This window comes from Anomalospiza imberbis, chromosome 8, assembly GCF_031753505.1.
Source record: "Anomalospiza imberbis isolate Cuckoo-Finch-1a 21T00152 chromosome 8, ASM3175350v1, whole genome shotgun sequence".
NCBI lineage: Eukaryota > Metazoa > Chordata > Aves > Passeriformes > Viduidae > Anomalospiza > Anomalospiza imberbis.
Genome location: NC_089688.1, coordinates 10783951 through 10798271, shown reverse-complemented (window position 1 = coordinate 10798271; position 14321 = coordinate 10783951). Strand labels below are relative to the sequence as shown.

Below are 14321 nucleotides of genomic sequence, written 5' to 3'. Positions count from 1 at the left end.
AGAGAGCTATGGAAGTGGCTAAGTATGGTTGTTTCAAAGGAGATGAAACACCATCCATTTTTGCAGACCTCTGTGCAGAATATGCTTTATCAAGTAGTTGGGATGGATTTGATGCCTTTCTAGAGGTTGTTATCAAGAACTTTTTCATTCCTAATGTGTCAAACCTTGTTGATTTGTTTAGAGCTCTTCATTTTGGGTGGAGCTTTTATGTTCAAACGAGCTATACAGAACTACCAGAGAACTGAAGAACCTTCTATTCAAGGTGATTTTTTGAGGGGAAGAACTTGGCTGAACATTTTTCTTTTCTAAATGAAATCAGTTATAATACTGAATCTTAACTAACCGCAGCAAAACTACTGCCTCGCCTGAATTCCGTTTCTGGAGGTGAAATGCCAAGAGGGATGTAAAACTCAGAGCCGAGGGGATCCCTGGCCACCCATCAGAGCAGCTGCCTGACTCTACTTTCAGCTCGTTTGTGGCTGGTTTAGTCTTCTGGGCTCAAGCAGAGCCAAGTGTTGAACATGCCTGTGTCTAAGGGATGTTTCTTCCCAGTTCCAGGGTACCAGCTCTGCATCTTATTGCTCCCTGAACGTGTTTCATTGATAGTGGATTCTCTATTTCGAGTAAAATAGGTAGGACAATAGGTAGCATTATGCTGATTTTCCTTGTACTGTCCTCCCAGCTCACCAGTAATGAATGACCCAAGAGTCTGACCATAGAGAAATAGCATTGGAAGGGTTTGTTTGTTTATTTTGGTGAAAATATTATGCCAGAAATGAAGCTTCACAGAAAGACCAGTGATAACCCCATGCCACTCATACAAGTCTTGCCACCTGGACCACAGCCAGACCATTTTTCTTTCAGTGATACTACATGCCATACGTTTCCTTAATAATTCATCTTGCAACAAAAAGACTCAAGTTAAAGCATGTGTTTCTGCTTTACAAACAGCTCCTTGCACGTGTGCTGACTTTGCAGCTGCTTCCTGCACTCTTTGACTTCTGTAATTAGAGCAACTGGCCAGCCCAGCTAATAATATTAAACTGGCTGGTCTAGAATGTCATTTATCTCAAGGGTTTAATTTGCTGAGTACAGGGCAGCACAATACAAGGTTTGCATATGTTATGGCTGTAACTTGATTTTTTTAGCTCTTGTTGCTAAGTTACAATAAACTGTTATCACAGTAAATTGTCTGCAGTGAAATGGACTAAGATTCCACCTGAAAGGAGCCACCCAGATGAGAGTTGATAATATGCTGATTTCTCAGAAGAAAGGAAAATAACACAGAAAAGCCCAACTTGTGAAAGGATAATTTTGTATTCTAGACATTAGCCAGACAGACTCAAAAATAGCTGCTCAGACCCCAGAGACTATGACATGTACTTCACTAGCAAGTGACTAAGAGCTGGTATACAATAATTTAAAAATTACTGGTACTAATTTAAAAATAAGTTACATTACTATTATCAACTTTTAATGGAATCACAATGATCTCTTGTCTGAATTGTACTTTAGAATCACTTTCCCTGGAAATAATCTGATACCCTTGCAATCTGATACCCTTACCATATCTAAATGCTAGGAAAAAGAAGTAAATTTTAAAAAAGTTTCAAAGTCTCTGCACTTTTCTAAATGACTAGAAATAATCTTAAAACATAATGTCAGTTAATGCTTTCCACTTTTGCAAGTAGAAAATTGTGCCATATTCTGATGGAAAATGACATAGGGTCCAAGCTGACACATCAAGATGTTGTCCTAGCTCTTCCCAAAGCTCTGTATTAAATTCCTGAATATTCTCTGAAAGAAGAACCTTTTCTCCCCTAATCTATTTTAAAGAGTGCATGGAGAGGGTAGTAGCTAAGGGGAGTATTTATTGGTGCCACGTTTGAGTTCATTCCAAAAATATTCATGCTGGTTCAACGGATTGTGGGTCTTGGTAGCTACTGGGAAGCTGAGTGAGTGGTGGGGTTTTTTTTAATTGCTGATACCTGTTTGGTCACCTCCATGGGTGTGATCAGTGTGGGATGCGTTGTCTTCCTTGAGCAGAGAGTCCTTTTCACAGCAGTAATGTCAGGGCAGTTTTTAAAAAAGGATTTGAAAGTCAACTCTTAATAAACCTATTGCCAGTACACAAAAGGTCTGAACAAATGGAATGTGTAGGATTTTGCAGAGAAACACCATAATAATATATTGGAAACACAGATAAATTCAGTTGCAATTGTGGCTCTTTACACAGTACACTAAACCTGTAAACCAACTCAAATATCTTCCACTGCAGTTATACCATTAAAATCCAAAGGTGAGATTCTAGGGTTCTGCAATGTGCACTAGCTGGTCTGATACATTGTTTATAGGTCTAGAAAAATATGTTCCTGGGCTAATTTTAAAGGTGTCACCCTCCAAAGAAAGCCATTTGCTAAAAAGCATTGGATTGACATAAATGAAGCTGTAGATATTCAGTGAAAGATTTCCATTAAAATCGCAACTAAAAACTGTCAATCAGCCCCAGCAGAAATCTGCTTAGATAACTCTGCTAGAAATACTGTACCTCCTTGGAAAATGGAAGAAGAATATTTTGCCAGGATTTCAGAATGGGGAGAAACAGCTTCTCCCTTTACTTTAAATTGTTGTACCAGAGACATTTACTGTCCTTGCAAAAACCCTCCTGCAAGGCTGAATTTTTGAGTCACAGCAGAAACAGCAGAGAGGAATGCAGACAGAATATGTAGTGCGGCACTGCCTGTGCTTCAGCAGACTTGTTCTGCTTTCAGTGAGCACTACTTTTGAAAAGCCCGAAAATGGATCACATCTATATGAGAAGCCCTCGGAGAGAGGGGGAATAACAGGGAAGCGTTTCTGTGGACTGTGGAATTTCAACTCATTAAAGTGATGAAACAACTGCTGTGGGAATGAATCCACACGGAGTCCATGACAGACGCCTGGTACGCTCCATTCCCAGCAGCACAACACAAAAGCCTCATCATTTAGCAGTATTGAGAAGCTTCTTGTATCCATGGGAGCAGGTGGTGGTGCAGCCGCAAAAGTTGCATTAAGGGGAGAGAATGCAGTCACTAGGTTGTATTTTGACCTGCCGTCTCTCCCCCCGGGGGCAGCTGGGTGGTGCGCACAGGGTTAACACCAGAAAGACACACTGATGGCATGTAATGTCAGGTGTTCAGACACCCACCGAATTAGTTAGTGTCGGTGCCAGCTTTCCCACACAGCCTGGCACCCTCGAAGTCTTGGGTGGCTGTAGGGTAAAAAAGACACTTAAATCTCTTACCTTGGTCTAGTCCAGTGTAGCTTTTTGGTTGTTCTCCGTCCACTATCAGAAAAAGAGAAATTAATGCCAGATTCCAGTGAGTCATCCTAAATGGCAGAGTGGGCTCACTGCTCGCACCGGCTGCTGGCTGCCTGCGCTGTGTGACAGCTGCCGGCTGGCTGGGGAGCGAGCGTGTCCCATTCTGCAGCCTGCGGCAGGGGGAGAGGGGAAGGCAGCGCCGGCGAGGGGCGGTGGGAGACAGAGCCGGGGAGAAGGACCGACAGAGAGCGGGGAGAGCGGCGGAGGCAGGAATGTACCATGTGCCTGCGGGTCCCTTCCCTGCCTGCTGCCCAGCCCCGCAACGCGCTGCCCGAAAGTTACTTCTTAATATGGGATGCACTCTCCGATCACAGAGCCTCCCTGCTCCCGTCTCCTCTCTCGTCCGTGCTCGGAAGAACTTCTCGGCATTTCGGCGATTACATTATCCTCTCTCTCCTTTGGAGGCTGGCGCGGATGCTCTATGCAGAATATGCTGTCAAGTCTGTCTGTGGCTATGTGAAAAGCAGCACTTGGCTTCTTGCAGCAATTTTATAGGCTGTCTATCTGGGAGTGGGAAATCAAGGGCAAGGGCGGTAATTCTGGCATCACAGGGAAAAGAAATGGGAAAAGATGTTTGGAGCCACAAAACTGTACACAAGATAAGTGAGAAAGAGAAACATTTCTAGGTTACTCCTAACAGAACAAGGTTGGGATAATTTCTGAGTCTCTGGTTTATCATCTCAGGACATGTTTCTGCAGATCAGAAATTGGTGCTAGAGACAGAACCCCTCCTGGGCATTCCCAAAATATTTTTTAAGAGGAAAAATGAAGCTGTTAGAATGGGTTACTTGCACTAAATGGCAAAGATTTCTCTGGGCAAACACAGCTTGTTTCTAATCACTGTAAATCTCCAAAGTGTGGTTTAATAATTTCATTACACTCACACTCCTTGTATGCATAAGTTTGTTTATACAAATATTTTCTTAGGATGTTAACAGAGGACAGCTTCACAGAAGTTGCTGAGGGCTGTAAATACTTTAGTGTCACTAGAAAAGTGGAAGAAATGTTTAGATTCTCACTGTTGGCTAATTAGTTTGCTAAATCAGGAAAGGATTTTGTGGGCTTTTGAATGGCCTTTATGAAATTATTTGTACTACTACCTTTGTGTCAAGCTATGCTCAGATGCTCTGAATATTTGTCAAATTTATCTGTGTCTGAAAAGGGTTGTGGTGTTTGATATTTTATATTCCTGCAATGTGACTGTGTGTGGAAGATCTTAATCCTGACTAGTTGGCACAAAAATCCTCAAGAAAACTAGGAAAATAATTACAGAAAAAGGTGAAAGAGCTAAGATAGGTATACATTCTCGATTAGAAAACTGAATATAGGATAGTCCAAATGATTGTACCAGTTAAATATCCATTAGGTGTTCTGCCTGTGTTTCCCTCTGCAGAGTACAAAATGATTGGGGTTTTTTTTTTATTCTGGTCTTATTGGATAAGGATGGTCCTATGAGAGTGAGATATGAGTTCTTCAGATTTATTTTTTTTTTACATTTGATTTAATTATATATATAATTTTGACTGTGCTAAAGGTACTAGGGATTTACTGGACTCTAATTCATAATGAAGCAGAACTGCAGCCCATATCCAAGAGCTTAGGAAATGTTTCCTTAGGCTGATTGCAGGCAAAATCATGCTTTGGGTTTTTTTTTCCTCTGAAAATTTGAATCAACGGGGCAACCTTCTTTTAACCCCATTAATTTCCATATCTAACTATGCATGGTAGCATGAATAATAAATACTTGTGAACCATGTGCTGCTGTCAAGTATAAGGAGGCTTCTTCAGCCTGTGAGTGAACAGCATTCAGTATAGCCATGAGAGTATTTAATCTGAACTCTCTGTGGACCTAAATTAATCAGGAGAAATAATCTTTGGTACTGCTGGGTAGTGGCCATGGAGAAGAGCATCATTCTGGATAATCAGCTGTGTTTAAGATTTCTAAACAGGGTTCATTCAGGTCTCTTAGAAGTCAACCATAATTTTAAGTGTATTCAAGGTGCAACAGCCCTCAAGTGGAAAATGGTTGGGTAGGAGAATAAAAAAGATTTTGCTCTATGGAGGACACTTGCTGTAACAAAGGCTGTACTTCAGCCACTCTGTGTGGGACTGGAATTGTCCCTTAAGGTCCTGCATCACTGGGGATATTCAGTGGAGGGAGACAGGGCAGGGACAGGTATCAATGGCAGAGGATATAACCAAATTTTAAAACACATTTCTCTGAGGTGACAGATGGCAGTGGCTGAAGCTGGGTGTCCTCCACAGCAGGATAGGAGTGAGTAGAGCAACTAAAGTGACTGTGGCTGACATTCTTGTACATTCAGAACCACAGATCCGGTAGCTCACTCTTTAGAACAGTTCTTTCTACCTTTCACATTGACAGAAATGTCACTAAATCACCCACTCATGATCATATCAATAAGACATTAACATTATTATCAAAGCGATCATGAAAAAAGTTTAAAAATAGGAAGGACTCCCTTGAACTCTCTCTTTCTATAGCCTTGTCCTTTAAATTCTTAAGGGGATGCTTTATTAATTCTTTGCAAATTCTATTCTCCATTGAAATTTGACCCAATGCAAGAGGTTAGGGAAGAATAGACCAAGTTTGGCTGGGAGGATTGCTGCTATTGTTTTGTCAATTACTGTTTTGTCAGAGTAAATATGGAGTAAATTCCAATTCCAATTAAACTTGTAAAGCTACATGTTACAGCAGCTGCATGAGTAAAACTCTCTCAGATGTCTATTTATTTAGAAGTTCTAGCTGATGACAGGAGCGTTATTTTCTGGAGCGGTTGATTCACAACCTTCTTCAGATCAGATAGTGAAGAGTTGCATATGCCAGAGTAGTCCTTAGGTTACTTATTGCCAAAATAATTGGGAGTCTTTGGTGCAGAGATAGCGAGCAGGTCAAGAATCAAATTGAATTTTAAGTCAGAAGTTGGCAGTGTTGCATACAAAAACTTGTAGTGCAACTATACTTGCCTGGAGCTGCCATAAAGCCCAGGCTGCCTGAGGAAGCTGTGACATCTCTACCAATGCAGTATTCGAAATCTCAGACAAACACAACACAAGAGGGCATCCAGGAAAAAAAAAAAAAGTATTTTTACTTATAATATGGTTAGTGTGGTTTTCTTTTTTCCCCACATGCTAAATAGTCACTGAATATACAAATGGAACGAGATCAGAGCTGGTCCTTTTCCTTGACTTATCATCAAATGCAACAAAATGGACTTGATGATCTCAAAGGTCTTTTCCAACCTAGTTAATTGTGTGATTCTGTGAAAATCACATCATTGCAGAATCATACTTTAGACTGGTCAGTTTTATCTGTTGAGTGGCTGGGCGCCTTCCAAGAAATGACCAAAGTCTGTGGAAAGCAGTGATTTAGTGATTTTCCCGAGCTCTTCTGAAGCAATGTAACCCATGTACTTATTTCTCATCCTCCCATATCCTGCTAAATTTCATCCTCTCACACCTCCTTGTATTTTGTTACAAATAGAGAGAGAACAAAGCGTTTTTTATTATTGTTTTGGCTTTTTCTTTTACAGACATATGCTTCTGTGCTTAGCCACTGTTGAACCTCCACACTTAACTCAAAATTTTGCACTTCAATTTAGGTGCTAAAAATTTTATTATTTTAAACTCCAGTAACAAATTCCAAGCGTTAGACCTGCTATATCTTCTCTCTCAAGCATTATTTTGAGGTTAAAGTAATGAAATTTGAGTTATGGAAAGTAAAGTAGACTTGAGAGTAATTTTAACCTTGACTGGTAAGGGCAAACCCACTGCAATAGTGATCTGCTGTGTACAGAAATCATTGGCTTAAAAAGAACAATTCCAGAATGCAAAGCCCCAACAAAAGTTGTATCTTTTCTTTCTTCAGTTTGCAGCCTAAAATATTGCATTTGATGTTAGAAATGTATTTATATTCAAGAATCTGAACTTACTACACTAGTGGGGTTTTTTGAATGAGAATTATTATGTCCCTATGTCTGTAAATATGAAAAATTATGTTTTCAAAACCAATTAAATAGATGGTATGAATGATTACTTTGGCTGAAGAGGTGGCTGCACACAGCTGCCTTTAGCTGTGTGTAGATATTTGTGTTTCTGTTTACTTTTGAAATGTGAAGTACCATATGGAAACAGAACACAAGATCATGTTAAAGAAAAAGAAAAAGGGCTTTTTGTCTGTAGATAAATAAGCTGTAATATTTACTGGGGAGAATGTTTCGTGGTTGCTGAAGCTGGTGGAAAAGCTGAAAATGGTACTTTTTTCCAATTCCATTTTGTGAAAAGATTAAGATATTTTAAATCACAGTCTAGAAAAAAGGTACTGAACTGGATTGATTTAATTCATATTCCACAATGTAGCTCAACCTCTGGGTTTTTTTTGGTTTTAACTGCACTCTCTGAATGCTCCAATGCTATGGATTTCTGAGTTGCTGCCATCATCCTATTGGAGTAGTGTAATATTTTTGTTATTAGGAAGTTTGGGGTTTGTTGTTTTCTTTGCCTGATGTCTAACACATTGCCTCATCAAAATAGTCCTGACAAAATACATTGATTGCTTCTGTTTGTCCTCATCATGGATAAGGGGAGCTGATTAATTCTTTTCTGTTCCTGCAGCAGCTTTTTAAGCAATTGTTGTGTCTGCCCACATCTAAGTTTAAGAGGTGGGCAACCCATCTCCGAAAACATTTGCCTCTCGCTCTGTCTCACATGAGAGGATACTTTAGAAAACAGAGGGATGCTTCTTCCTACAGAGTGTTCAAGTGAACTTAATTCTTCAGTGCTGTACCAGTGACTCAATCTCCCTGCACATCAAGGAGATGATCTCAGGTTTCTCAAGCAATAGCCTTGACATATAATGTACACTACCTGATTTTACAAGGATGCCGAGCCCTTGAAAACAGATTTTATGAAGTGTTTTTAATAGTGTAGCTTAGTTCGGTTGCAGTTTCCATTGTGAAACAGTATTTTGGTGTCTGAAGCCTTCCTGAAAAAAATCCCTTTGGTCTGGTCATTTTTAAGGACCTGAGCCTTAATTTTATTTTTTCTTTCTCTATTAAATTGGGACAAAAAAATATTTTGGCCATTGGTGCTTTTAGAAGACTAATTAATATGTGGTTATAAAACCAAAACTCTCAACATTTACCTGGAACTCAGAAAGATGCAAATCTCTAAGGCTGAAAATTCTTTAACAAATATTTTTTAACACTGAATAATTGACAGTCCGTTCAAATGCTAGGCTAGCACTTCTTTCCTCCTCCTTTCTCACCAGAAATTTGTCCAGTTTGGAAATGGTTGAAATAGTTCATCCAAATGAATGAAAATTTGCCTCAGCTAAATGATGGATTCAGATGCAGCCAGTATTTGGAGTTAAGATCCTTCCTGGAAACTTTAAATTTCTACCTTAAATTGAATGATCAAGGGTGCATCCCTGACTCAAAGGAGTTGGGAAGTCTGCCATGTCAATTGTTGTTCCAGAATGTTAGAAGTTTTCATAGATTGCCATATAACCCAAATCAATTTTAAGTTTAAAATAACCCCAAAAGCCCAAGGAGTCTGCTGTCAGGGTAACAGATATCTCAATAAGGAGTATTTATGTGGGTTCAGGGATAAATTGGATGCCTTTTCTCAGCAGTACACTTTGGCTTTGCTCTTATCAGAGGCTAGCATGGGTGATTGTCTGCTGTTTGTTCAAAAGCATCAGAAGTGCCCTGTGGCGAGTGCACTCCTACTGCCGAGTACTCAGGCTGATATTTGGGTAGTGCTAACTGTTCCAGAAACTTGAGGTAGCTCAAATTGTGTGCCCAAAATGGGAAAATGCACCTCTGATTTCCTTTTTATGTAACGGTAATATACATGAGGACCTGTCTCAAAATCTTAGTGTTCTCCCTAAAACACTGTGGAAGCATCTCTCTCAACCCCACACTAGCAATTTTCACTTTGAATCATTTTTGATTGTGGGATCAGATTCAGAAGGAATTAAAATGTCAATGTTTTGTTCTGTTAATGAAATCAGTTAATTTCTGTTAGAGGAATATAATTATATATTAGAATTAGTTGCTTAGAGCCCAGAAATTCTGAGGGGTTGGTATCTGCTGTTAGGAAAACATTTACATACCTTTACCCCTGAAAGGGTAGTTAGTAATATGTTGTTTGGTCTTTTCCTGACAAGTAAAGCTTAGAAAAGTGCTTGCTTCACTGAGCTGGCTTTTGCTGCTGCAGAATTGGCCCTTGGTGCCAGCCAGTTTGCTTTTGTAGGGGAAGGTATTAACACAGAATTGCCAAGCACAGTGGCTATTTTGGGCTTCAGAGGTAATGAGAGGTTAAAAGGTGTGAAGAAGGGTTCCGGCTACCTGGTTTTGATAGCCCATGCATCCTGGAAATTTAATTACATATTAATGGCTGCTTTCCATGCTATTAATGCTGTGAAATGGCCTGTGAGGGAGATGGTCTCAATTAGCCCTTGCATTAACTTTTGTCATTAATGTGTGTCAGTATTGATGCTTTTAATTGCATGAGACTTGAGGAGAGCTGGAGCGATCACACAGGGATGCCTGATTTGACTGAAGTTTGGCCTCTCAGGTCACAGCGATACAGAACAATTGGGTTTGGTTAAAAAAAAAAAAATCCAGAAATAGGGCAACCAGCGGAAAGAGATATTCTATTTTTACAACACTAGCAGTGGTTTAGAGCTTGCTGTTACTTCTGAGTAAACCCACCCTTTGTAATGATAAAGAAACTTATCTGTGACTTTATTTTAAAATCCTAGCAAAGTTCACATTGGTTTTCTTGTCTGCCCTTCATTTATTTTCTGTTGGCTCTCTCTGCCCCTTCCTCCATCCCTCCCAGTAGCTCAGCCCTTTAAAGATTTGGATACATTAGGCATCATAGTGACAGCATAGCTCAGTCACCATGGCATCAGGCTCTTTGCAATTCAAGTAAAATTTCTGGGAAAAATTTTAGTGCCAGATGATTCTGGCTTTACTTGCTTAAAATGTGATTTTTGAGCAGGAAACACAGGACTGAGGAAGATCTGCTTGGAGTGTGGGATATCTTAGAATTTGTTTAATGCATTCATTAAAGGAGTGAGTTTTTTTCAAGCTTGCTGAATAGATGTATTGAAGTCACACTGATAGGAGGTTTTTTGGTTTTAGGGTAAAATACTATTTTGAAATAATCCACCCTTTTAAATTATAGATTTACTCCTAAGTCTATCTGCTTTCCCCTGAAGATTACATATTATTGAAGCCAGACTATGTAATCTCATTTTCTTAACATGTTCTTTGTTAAGTATGTGATTTTTCTCTTCTCTAGTCCCGCTAGAGACCTGCAGAGCAGGTTAGTTAATGTTATTTGCAAACCTTGTTTGTGCATTTATAATTTCACATATTAGTTCCTTTGCAATCTGGGCCAGGGGTCATCCAGGACTGTTACCCTTGTGCTTCTTTTCTAAGTTTTGCTTCCACATCCATGTGGATGGTTCCATTTCAGTACACAGATGCTTCAGTTTCTGTTTCACCAGTCTTGCATGGAAAAAGGCAAAGGATTTATTTAACTTTTCCTGGTCATCTTCCAAATGTGTGACTACTGATATTTGTTTCAGTATCATTTCCAGACTTCTACTAGCTTGACTTTCAACAATTATCTTTCCTATAGCAATTTTAAAAATACATGGTATTTGTCTGTACTTTTTTGACAAAGTATACTATTGTTCCTTTTTTTCCAAACCAACTTGCTGTTACTCCAGCTAATAATATTTTCCAGCCTAAGACTGCTTTTACCAAAGCCACTCTAACAAAAAAGTAAAGTTTGTCAGTTTCAAAAAAAAAAAAAAAAAAAAAAATCTGGGTTATCATTGTAAATTTTTACCTCCACTTCTACTCTCTTTCATTTCATTTCCACCTGGAAAATTATTATTCTAGAACACAAATCTTGGTTCTTTTTGTGCCTCTAGTTATAGTACAGAGATATCTAGGTGCTTATATTCTGTTCTGATGATATGTAAAGCTGTCTCAATTTTCCTCCAGAAGCACCTCTATACAGTCATTCTCTAAGGGCCAATTATATAAATTGACTCAGGTTTATCCATAGTGTGGTTTTAGGAGCAGAAATGCTGCCTCTTTCTTAATATTTTTGTAAATCAAATTATATTTGTTATATTTTACATAGTTTATTTTTCTATATTGATATTTATGTCAAAATAATTTCATATTTTATTAATTGCAAATTCACCAGTTTATTTCTAAGCTTGAATACACTTGTATGTAAGGAGAAAACTTACTTGCACATGCCTCTGAAATATCTTTCAAGAACAATCTAAACAGATTAATGAATTATCTAACTAGAATAGTTCGCTTTCTTCTAAATTTTATTTATATAGTAGTAAATCCTATCTGAAACTAATAAATATGAAGAAAACTTCTTCAGGGAAGTTCACTTGCAAACCTAAACTGAGCCGTGTTAAGTGAAAAGCTGTAAGGTTCAGAGAAGGTTAATTTTTATGGAGTTATTAATCAAAGTAAGAACACTACTCTGTAATGCACATGATGGGTCTGCTAGACTAGGTTTGTGTCAAAGTTATAACTTTTTAAAAGGGAAAACTGTGTTTTCCCTTTTACCCCCCTTGCACATCAACATACATGAATACACACAAATCTAATTCTGTATCAGAAAAGAGTTCAACCTAGAAAATCATGGTCAAGTTGATTAGAATTTGGTAGAGTCAAAAAAGAGTCTTATAATGGGGAATTTGGAGGAAAGCTTTATTCTGTCTTTCTAATATTTTTCCTCTAAAACGTACTGTAGTAGTCTCATACTAAAATATTAGTAACAGCAAAAATTGATAATAGTTCATGCAATTAACTGTAAACCAAGTGCAATGCATCTATTTTTACGATGAATTGGGAAATGTTTTTGAAAGGTTTCATGCTTTACTGTTACATATATGGTCAGAAATGGTTTGTAGTACCAGGAATATAATTCTATATAATGGCAGAAATGGAGAGAGGTGGAAAGAGGATGACAGCTGGATTAATGGTGACAGTTCTGAGTGTGCTGTTTCTTAGCCTTGCCCAATTATGACATTTGGATGCCATTTTTAATTTTCACAAATTTCACCCAGAAGTGGTAGTGTGAGTCTTTCCAACCTCATCAAGACCAGACTTGTATATATGTTAGACAAGCTATGGCTGTTTCTTTTAGTTACCTAATTGAAAGGTGAGAGATATTTAAGTGCAACTGTATTCCTGTCATGCATATTTGAGTGCTAGAGAGAAATATTTTCCCCTGACTGCTGAGTAGGTTTGCATCTATTTTTTTTTAATGCAGAAGTTGCAATCAGTGTTTTAGTAAGTATGGTAAGATTTTAAAGTTTAAAAATACATAATCTGGGTAATTTTCCTAAAAGGAGAAACCTGAAGAGTTTTGTCAGATCATGTGCTAATTTTGATATCAGCAGAACTTGGAATCTGAATATCCATGCTCAGGATGTTGTTGATAAAATTTTTAAAATGCATATTTTCATTGGTATTGATATAACAGTTAAAACTGAACAAAGCAGTTATTAACTTTTCTCAGGTGTGGCATCCAGCAGCTAGAATTCTGTCTTGTCCTTGTCCTTCATACACTGAGGTGACCATGCAAATACAGAAAAATAAATTGTAAAATTAAATGCTGGTAACTTATATAAGCCTCAATGTCTTAGAAGTTTAACCCAAACATCTGTCTGCTATTTCTGCAACAACATTGTATTTCTTTCCAAAATAGTTCAAGTAGTGGAAAAATAATCATAATATTAAGTGGAGCTATTCTTACATCCAAGGCTTGCAGTGGAGGCATATATTTCCCATTTCCTCTGATTATTCTGGTCAGGAAGAAGCAATAACTAAAACTGAGTAACTTTGGACTTCCATCCAGCTTTGGGAACTACATGAGGAGTCCTTTTGTCTGGCCAGCCCAGAGCTCCTTCCAGACCATAGAACAATAGAATCATAGAATGTTTTGGGTTGGAAGGGACCTTAAAGTTATAATCTACTTCCAGCCCCTCAGCCACGGGCACGGACACCTTCCACTAGGCCAGGTTCCTCTCAGAGTCATATCCAACCTGGTCTTGAACCCTCTTAGAGTTAGAGTTGGGGCCTCATCAGTGCCTCACCACCATATGAATATAGAAATTCTTCCTTCTAATCTAAATCCCTCGCCTTTTAAGTTTTAAACCATTTCCCCTTGTCCTATCACCATCTGCACTTGTAAAAAGTTCCTCTCCCTCTTTTATTGTAAGCTGCTGTTAGGTACTGGAAGGCTGCAATAAGGTCTCCTTGGAGCCTCCTTCTCTCCATGCTGACAACCCCCAGCTCTCTCAGCCTGTCTTCATAGGGGAGGTGCTCCAGCCTCTGATCAACCCTGTGGCCTCCTCTAGACTCGTTGCAACAGGTCCATTTGTAATATTTTTGATTTTGCACATAACTCAGTAATAATAGTTATTAATTTCTCTGGTTTATGGCTAAAAAGATATCTTTCTATCCAAGATCGTAAGATCAGCTGTCAGCAGGCCTTTTATTTGCAGGGAAGGGACAGCAGATGCTCAGGAGAACAGAGGTATAGGAAGAGCTGCACCCAGGGAACCACTAGAACCAAACCATCTTTTATTAGCCATAGACAAAACACATGGCTGCTAAGAAGCCTTTATTAGCACTGCTTTTAACTTTGCCACCAAAAATATCTGTGCTTAGAGCTGCTGAACACGTCCCAGTTTGTAGGACTGGGCTGTAGCAGTCCTGATGAATTTTGGCTGTGCTGCTCTCCAGGGACAGACAGTCAGACAGGCTGTCCTGCTTGTGCTTGCTCTGTGCTCAGGAATGAATATCCCATGGGAACAGGACACGCAGTAGCTGCGAACAGTTTACTTTATTAAGTAAATTTACTTAATAAAAGAAGTTAATTAAAC

The 14321-nt window shown here is 38.8% G+C and overlaps 1 protein-coding gene and 1 long non-coding RNA gene across 8 annotated transcripts in view; one reads left to right on the top strand and one right to left on the bottom strand.

Moving 5' to 3' along the window:
* Positions 1-3480, bottom strand: part of RASGEF1A (RasGEF domain family member 1A) — a 152215-nt gene extending 148735 nt beyond the window's left edge. For both annotated transcript variants that reach the window (XM_068197318.1, XM_068197320.1), the window contains exon 1: positions 3284-3480. The gene's annotated coding sequence lies outside the window, so the exon portion shown is untranslated. The remainder of the gene's footprint in view (positions 1-3283) is intronic.
* Positions 1-14321, top strand: part of LOC137477925 (uncharacterized) — a 220328-nt gene that overhangs the window by 153179 nt on the left and 52828 nt on the right. The window lies entirely within an intron of this gene.